Raw genomic sequence first — 9,267 nt, forward strand, 5'->3', positions numbered from 1 at the left:
TTGTTGTACACCTGAAACATATAATATTGTAAATCAGGTATGCCTCAGTAAGAAGAAAAAGATCACACTAGTCTCAAAAGAAGAAAAAGAGTAATAAAAGCACACAATGGAAACCAGTCTCAGTATAGTCTGTCAACTGAGGCAGAGTGACCCACAACACACTCATGGATTTGGGACCCAGAAGTAATTGAGTCATGGCCAATTGTAATGATGCCTGTCCATAATGTTATCTGGTATGTGGGCATGGGCCTATTCTGTTGAGAAGGCTTAGTAAATGCCACTGAAATTCTTACTCTATTTGTTCTTTAGTGAAAGATCAAATACATCCACATTGCATCCATATTGCAATAAGGTGTCACACTGGCATTGTTGGTAAGATTCAACAACTGTACTTAGATAAATCGTGTGATAATACTCATATTGATGATCAAAAGTATTGGGAAATTGAGTTAAAGCCTCCTCAAGATGTAATACCAATGAAAAATGATGGGCTTGAGGAAGAACTGGATTTAGTTAACTATAAGCTAATTTCTATGCTAAATGTCTATTTCAGATGATCTTAAGGTGCAAATAGTGGTGGATCAAGGGGAGAAAGAAGTCAGTAAACTAGTACAGAAATTTGAAAATGTATGTAATGGCTTTATAGAATGTTAGTTGTTCTTTCAATCTATCCCTGCCCCACACTGACTCCCCCAAATGTTCGGCATACTTGTATTGAGACTACTGCTATCTGGTTCATAAATGCTATACTAGATACAGATGCTCAGACAAATATGATCATTTTGTTGTAAGAGAATCTAGGCTAAATGTCAGGGGATGGCCTGTGCAGTAAAGGATTAACTCAGTGGGGTTGGGATACTCAAACTCTGAACATTCCAGAGAAAGGATCAGCCCTGATTCACTCCTGGTTTTGATTCCTAAAACTATTCTGCATTTATTTATTTATTTAATTAATTTGTGGTTTTCTACATATAAGATCATATCATCAACACAGATAATTTTACTTCTTCCTTTCCAATTTGGGTGGCTTTTATTTATTTATTTATTTATTTATTTATTGGCTTTATTTTTATTTTTATTTTTTTTTCACACACACACACACACATACACTGTATTTTATTTTTACAAGAGATAAATAAGCTGACACCAAGCATTGTAAATGGATGACCACAAAAAAAGCAACAATGATTGCAATTACCAAAGACGAAACACACTCATACTATGTCATAATATTGACATTCAGTCCAGTAATCCTCCACTGTAACAGCTCCTTTACTTTGCAGTGAAAATTGATTTGTATATTTTTTGCCTCTGAGTCCTTGTGGGATTTTTTTTATTCAAACAGAAAGTCACAAAAATTATCATCATCCTCATCAGTTCACTCAGTCCTATGTAATTAATTATTTTTCATCTTGATCTTTTGTTAGCACTTTTATGAGTTCATCAGTTTTCCATTAGAGTTCTGAAAATGCTTATTCATTCAGTTCAGCAGTATAGTCAGTTACCAGAAACCTGTACTTGTCAGAGTCTTTTCCATGAATTCTTTGAAGATGAAACCCTTTTATAGGAACATTTTTGCAAAAGCATCAGAGTACACCCAGAACTCTCTGTAAATGACAAAAGACTTAAAAATGACCACGGTTAAAGATTTGATGAAAGTCCATAATAATGCAATTGACAAGGAAATTTAGTTATTTCTGAGATATACATTTTAAAGTAATAACTAGAATTATGACTTATTATACCAGAACATATAAGATTTTTAGAAATTTCATGTAATGTCTGAAACATTTATATTAACATATTTCCATACAAATAATCCAAAGAAAGTTTAGTATTAGTTGTTTTTTTTTTGTTTTGTTTTGTTTTTTCGGTACGCGGGCCTCTCACCGCCGTGGCCTCTCCCATTGCGGAGCACAGGCTCCAGACGCGCAGGCTCAGCGGCCATGGCTCACGGGCCCAGCCGCTCCACGGCATGTGGGATCCTCCCGCACCGGGGCACAAACCCGTGTCCCCTGCATCGGCAGGCGGACTCCCAACCACTGCACCACCAGGGAAGCCCTAGTTGTTTTTTTTGTTTGCTTTTTTATACTGCAGGTTCTTATTAGTCATCAATTTTATACACATCAGTGTATACATGTCAATCCTAATCACCCAATTCAGCACACCACCATCCCCAACCCCACCCCACCACGGTTTTCCCCCCTTGGTGTCCCTATGTTTGTTCTCTACATCTGTGTCTCAACTTCTGCTCTGCAAACCAGTTCATCTTTCCATTTTTCTAGGTTCCACATACATGCATTAATATACAATATTTGTTTTTTTCTTTCTGACTTACTTCACTCTGCATGACAGTCTCTAGATCCATCCACGTCTCAACAAATGACTCAATTTCATTCCTTTTTATGGCTGAGTAATATTCCATTGTATATATGTATCACAACTTCGTTATCCATTTGTCTGTCGATGGGCATTTAGGTTGCTTCCATGACCTGGCTATTGTAAACAGTGCTGCAATGAACATTGGGGTGCATGTGTCTTTTTGAATTATGGTTTTCTCTCGGTATATGTCCAGTAGTGGGATTGCTGGATCATATGGTAATTCTATTTTTAGTTTTTTAAAGAAACTCCATACTGTTCTCCATAGTGGTTGTATCAATTTACATTCCCACCAACAGTACAAGAGGGTTCCCTTTTCTCCACACCCGCTCCAACATTTGTTGTTTGTAGATTTTCTGATGATTTCCATTCTAACTGGTGTGAGGTGATACCTCATTGTAGTTTTGATTTGCATTTCTCTAATAATTAGTGATGTTGAGCAGCTTTTCATGTGCTTCTTGGCCCTCTGTATGTCTCCTTTGGAGAAATGTCTATTTAGGTCTCCTGCCCATTTTTGGATTGGGTTGTTTGTTTCTTTAATATTGAGCTGCATGAGCTGTTTATATATTTTGGAGATTAATCTTTTGTCCGTTGATTCATTTGCGAATATTTTCTCCCATTCTGAGAGTTGTCTTTTCATCTTGTTTATGGTTTCCTTTGCTGTGCAAAAGCTTTTAAGTTTCATTAGGTCCCATTTGTTTACTTTTGTTTTTATTTCCATTACTCTAGGAGGTGGATCAAAAAAGATCTTGCTGTGATTTATGTCAAAGAGTGTTCTTCCTATGTTTTCCTCTAAGAGTTTTATAGTGCCCGGTCTTACATTTAGGTCTCGAATCCATTTTGAGTTTATTTTTGTGTATGGTGTTAGGGAGTGTTCCAATTTCATTCTTTTACATGTAGTTGTCCAGTTTTCTCAGCACCACTTATTGAAGAGACTGTCTTTTATCCATTGTATATCCTTGCCTCCTTTGTCATAGATTAGGTGACCATAGGTGCGTGGGTTTATCTCTGGGCTTTATATCTTGTTCCATTGATCTATGTTTATGTTTTTGTACCAGTACCATATTCTCTTGATTACTGTAGCTTTGTAGTATAGTCTGAAGTCAGGGAGTCTGATTCCTCCAGCTCCATTTTTTTCCCTCAAGACTGCTTTGGCTATTCGGGGTCTTTTGTGTTTCCATACAAATTTTGAGATGATTTGTTCTAGTTCCATAAAAAATGCCATTGGTAATTTGATAGGGATTGCATTGAATCTGTAGATTGCTTTGGGTAGTATAGTCATTTTCACAATATTCATTCTTCAAATCCAAGAACATGGTATATCTCTCCATCTGTTGGTATCATCTTTAATTTCTTTCATCAGTGTCTTATAGTTTTCTGCATACAGGTCTTCTGTTTCCCTAGGTAGGTTTATTCCTAGGTATTTTCTTCTTTTTGTTGCAATGGTAAATGGGAGTGTTTCCATAATTTCTCTTTCAGATATTTCATCATTAGTGTATAGGAATGCAAGAGATTTCTGTGCATTAATTTTGTATCCTGCAACTTTACCAAATTCATTGATTAGCTCTAGTAGTTTTCTGGTGGCATGTTCAGGATTCTCTATGTATAGTATCATGTCATCTGCAAACAGTGACAGTTTTACTTCTCCTTTTCTAATTTGTATTCCTTTTATTTCTTTTTCTTCTGTGATAGCCATGGCTAGGACTTCTAAAACTATGTTGAATAATAGTGGCAAGAGTGGACATCCTTGTCTTGTTCCTGATCTTAGAGGAAATGGTTTCAGTTTTTCACCATTGAGAACAATGTTGTCTCTGGGTTTGTCATGTATACCTTTATTATGTTGAGATAAGTTTTCTCTATGTCTACCTTCTGGAGGGTTTTTATCATAAATGGGTGTTGAATTTTGTCAAAAGCTTTTTATGCATCTATTGAGATGATCATATGGTTTTTATCCTTCAGTTTGTTAATATGGTTTATACCTGATTGACTTGCGTATATTGAAGAATACTTGCATTCCTGGGATAAACCCCACTTGATCATGGTGTATGATCCTTTTAATGTGCTGTTGGATTCTGTTTGCTATATTTTGTTGAGGATTTTTGCATCTATGTTCATCAGTGATATTGGCCTGTAGTTTTCTTTTTTTGTGACATCTTTGTCTGGTTTTGGTATTAGGGTGATGGTGGCCTCATAGAATGAGTTTGGGAGTGTTCATCCATCTGCTGTATTTTGGAAGAATTTGTGAAGTATAGGTGTTATCTCTTCTCTCAATGTTTGATAGAATTCGCCTTTGAAGCCATCTGGGTCTAGGCTTCTGTTTGTTGGAAAATTTTTAATCATAGTCTCAATTTCAGTGCTTGTGATTTGTCTGTTTGTATGTTCTCTTTTTTCCTGGTTCAGTCTCAGAAGGTTGTGCTTTTCTAAGAATTTGCCCATTTCTTCCAGGCTGTCCATTTTGTTGGCATATGGTTGCTTGTAGTAATCTCTCATGATCCTTTGTATTTCTGCAGTGTCTGTTGTTATTTCTCCTTTTTCATTTCTAATTCTATTGATTTGAGTCTTCTCCCTTTTTTTCTTGATTAGTCTAGCTAATGGTTTATCAATTTTGTTTATCTTCTCAAAGAACCACCTTTAATTTTATTGATCTTTGCTATTGTTTCTTTCATTTCTCTTTCATTTATTTCTCTTCTGATCTTTATGATTTATTTCCTTCTGCTAACTTTGGTTTTTTTTTTTTCTTCTTTCTCTAATTGCTTTAGGTTAGGTTGTTTATTTGAGATGTTTCTTATTTCCTGAGGTAGGATTGTATTGCTTTATACTTTCCACTTAGAACTGCTTTTGCTGCATCCCATAGGTTTTGGGTCGTCATGTTTTCATTGTCATTTGTTTCTAGGTGTTTTTGATTTCCTCCTTGACTTCTTCAGTGATTTCTTTGTTATTTAATAGGTATTGTTTAGCCTCCATGTATTTGTATTTTTTACAGATATTTTTTCTGTAACTGATATCTAGTCTCATAGCGTTGTGGTAAGAAAGGATACCTGATATGATTTCAATTTTCTAAATTTACCAAGGCTTGATTTGTGACCCAAGATATGATCTATCCTGGAGAATGTTCCATGAGTACTTGAGAAGAAAGTGTATTCTGTTGTTTTTGGATGGAAAGTCCTATAAATATCAATTAAGTCCATCTTGTTTAATGTGTCATTTAAAGCTTGTGTTTCCTTATTTATTTTCATTTTGGATGATCTGTCCATTGGTGAACGTGGGGTGTTAAAGTCCCCTACTATGATTGTGTTACTGTCAATTTCCCCTTTTCTGGTTGTTAGTATTTGCCTTATGTATTGAGATGCTCCTATGTTGGGTGCATAAATATTTGCAATTTTTATATCTTCTTGGATTGATCCCTTGATCACTATGTAGTGTCAGTGTCCTTCTTTGTCTCTTGTAATCGTCTTTATTTTTTTTATTTTTTGCGGTACACAGGCCTCTCGCTGCTGTGGCCTCTCCCACTGCGGAGCACAGGCTTTGGACACGCAGGCTCAGCGGCCATGGCTCACAGGCCCCGCCGCTCCACAGCATGTGGGATCCTCCTAGACCGGGGCACGAACCCATGTCCCCTGCATCGGCAGGTGGACTCTCAACCACAGCGCCACCAGGGAAGCCCTCCTCTTTATTTTAAAGTCTATTTTGTCTGATATGAGAATTGCTACTCTAGCTTTTTTTTTTTTTTTTTTCCATTGGCATGTAATATCTTTTTCCATCCCCACACTTTCAGTCTGTATGTGTCCCTAGGTCTGTAGTGGGTCTCTTGTAGACAGCATATATACTGTTCTTGTTTCTGTATCCATTCAGCCAGTCTATGTCTTTTGGTTGCAGCATTTAATCCATTTACATTTAAGGTAATTATCGATATGTATGTTCCTATTACCATTTTCTCAATTGTTTTGGGTTTGTTATTGTAGGTCTTTTCTTTCTCTTGTATTTCCTGCCTAGAGAAGTTTCCTTAGCATTTGTTATAAAGCTGGTTTTGTGGTACTGAATTCTCTTAACTTTTGCTTGCCTGTAAAGGTTTTAAGTTCTCCGTCAAATCTGAATGAGATCCTTGTGGGTGGAGTAATCTTGGTTGTAGGTTTTTCCCTTCCATCACTTTAAATATGTCTTGCCACTCCCTTCTGGCTTGCAGAGTTTCTGCTGAAAGATCAGCTGTTAACCTTATGGGATTCCCTTGTATGGTATTTGTTGTTTTTCCCTTGTTACTTTTAATATTTTTTCTTCATATTTAATTTTTGATAGTTTTATTAATATGTATCTTTGCGTGCTTCTCCTTGGATTTAACCTTATGGGAGTCTCTGCACTTCCTGGACTTGATTGACTATTTCCTTTCCCATATTATGGAAGTTTTCAACTATAATCTCTTCAAATATTTTCTCAGTCCCTTTCTTTTTCTCTTCTTCTTCTGGGACCCCTATAATTCGAATGTTGGTGCATTTAATGTTGTCCCAGAGGTCTCTGAGACTGTCCTCAATTCTTTTCATTCTTTTTTCTTTTTTCTGCTCTGTGGTAATTATTTCCACTATTTTATCTTCAAGGTCACTTATCCGTTTTTCTGCCTCAGTTATTTTGCTATTGATTCCTTCTAGAGAATGTGTAATTTCATTTACTGTGTTGTTCATCATTGTTTGTTTGCTCTTTAGTTCTTCTAAGTCCGTGTTAAACATTTCTTGAATTTTCTCCATTCTGTTTGCAAGATTTTGGAATATCTTTACTATCGTTACTCTGAATTCTTTTTCAGGTAGACTGCCTATTTCCTCTTCATTTGTTTGGCCTGATGGGTTTTTACCTTGTGCCTTCATCTGCTGTGTGTTTCTCTGTCTTCTCATTTTTCTTAACTTACTGTGTTTGGGGTCTCCTTTTTGCAGGCTACAGTTTGTAGTTCCTGTTGCTTTTGGTGTCTGCCCCTAGTGGCTAAGGTTGGTTCAGTGGTTGTGTAGGCTTCCTGGTGGAGGGGACTTGTGCCTGTGTTCTGGTGGATGAGGCTGGATCTTGTCTTTCTGGTTGGCAGGACCACACCTGGTGGTGTTTTTTGGGGTGTCTTTGAGCTTAGTATGATTTTAGGCATCCTCTCTGCTAATGGGTGGTGTTGTGTTCCTGTCTTGCTAGTTCTTTGGTACAGGGTGTCCGTTAGTGTAGCTTGCTGGTCATTGAGTGGAGTTGGGTCTTAGCGTTGAGATGGACATCTCTGGGAGAGCATTCACCGTTTGATATTATGTGGAGCTGAGAGGTCTCTGGTGGACCAATGTCTTGAACTTGTCTCTCCTACCTTGGAGGCCCAGGTGTGACACCCGGCTGGAGCATGAAGACCCTCTCAGCCACATGGCTCGAATAAAAGGGAGAAAAAAGGAAAAATAAATAAATAAAATAAAGTTATTAAAATAAAAATATTATTAAAAATAAGTAAAATAGAGCTTCCCTGGTGGCGCAGTGGTTGAGAGTCTGCCTGCTGATGCAGGGGACACGGGTTCGTGCCCCAGTCTGGGAAGATCCCACATGCAGCGGAGCGGCTAGGTCTGTGAGCCATGGCCACTGAGCCTGCACGTCTGGAGCCTGTGCTCCACAATGGGAGAGGCCGCAACAGTGAGAGGCCCGAGTACCGCAAAAAAAAAAAACAAAAAGTAATTAAAAGAAAGAAAGAATGAAAGAAGAGAACAGCCAAATCAACAAACAAATCCACAAGTGATATCAAGCACTAAAAACTATTAAATAAAAAAAGGACAGACAGAACCCTAGGACAAATGGTAAAAGCCAAGCTATACAGACTATATCACAAAAAGAAGCATACACATGCACACTTGCAAAAAGAGAAAGAGAAAAAGATATGTATCTATATATAAAAAAAAGGAAAAGAGCAACCAAATCAATAAACAAATCTACCAATAATAGCAAAATCTAAATACTAAAGTAAGATAAACATAAGACCAGAAACAAATCAGATGCAGAAAGCAAACCCCAAGCCTACAGTTGTTCCCTAAGTCCACTGCCTCAATTTGGGGATGATTCATTGTCTATTCTGGTATTCCAGAGATGCTGGGTACAACAAGTTGATTGTGGAGATTTAATCCGTTGCTCCTAAGGCTGCTGGGAGAGATTTCCCTTTCTCTTTTTTGTTCACACAGCTCTTGGGGTACAGCTTTTGATTTGGCCCCACCTCTGCGTGTAGGTTGCCTGAGGGCATCTGTTCCCCGCCCAGACAGGACGGGGTAAAGTAGCAGCTGATTAAGGGGCTCTGGCTCACTCAGGCTGAGTGGAGGGAGGGGTACAGAATGTGGGGTGAGCCTGCAGTGGCAGAGGCCGGTGTGAGGTTGCAACAGCCTGAGGCACGCTGTGTGTTCTCCAGGGTTGTCCCTGGATCACAGGACCCTGGCAGTGGCGGGCTGCACAGGCTCCCTGGAGGGGAGGAGTTGATAGTGACTTGTGCTTGCACACAGGCTTCTTGGTGGCTACAGAAGCAGCCTTAACCTTTCATGCCCATCTCTGGTGTCCATGCTGATAGCTCCAGCTTGCATCCATCTCTGGAGCTTGTTTAGGCGGTACTCTGAATCCGCTCTCCTCGTGCACCCCGAAACAATAGTCTCTTGCCTCTTGAGCAGGTCCAGAGTTTCTCCCGGACTCTCTCCTGGCTAACTGTGGCGCACTAGCCCCCTTCAGGATGTGTTCATGCAGCCATCACCAGTCCTCTCCCTGGGATCTGACCTCTGAAGCCCGAGCCTCAGCTCCCTGCCCCAGTGGCTGAGCCAGCAAGCCTCTGAGGCTGGTGAATGGTGGTCGGCACCAATCCTCTGTGCGGGAATCTCTCCGCTTTGCCCTCTGCACCCTTGTTGCTGCGCTCTC

Source organism: Hyperoodon ampullatus, assembly GCF_949752795.1.
Source record: "Hyperoodon ampullatus genome assembly, chromosome: 6".
NCBI classification, from domain to species: Eukaryota; Metazoa; Chordata; class Mammalia; order Artiodactyla; family Ziphiidae; genus Hyperoodon; species Hyperoodon ampullatus.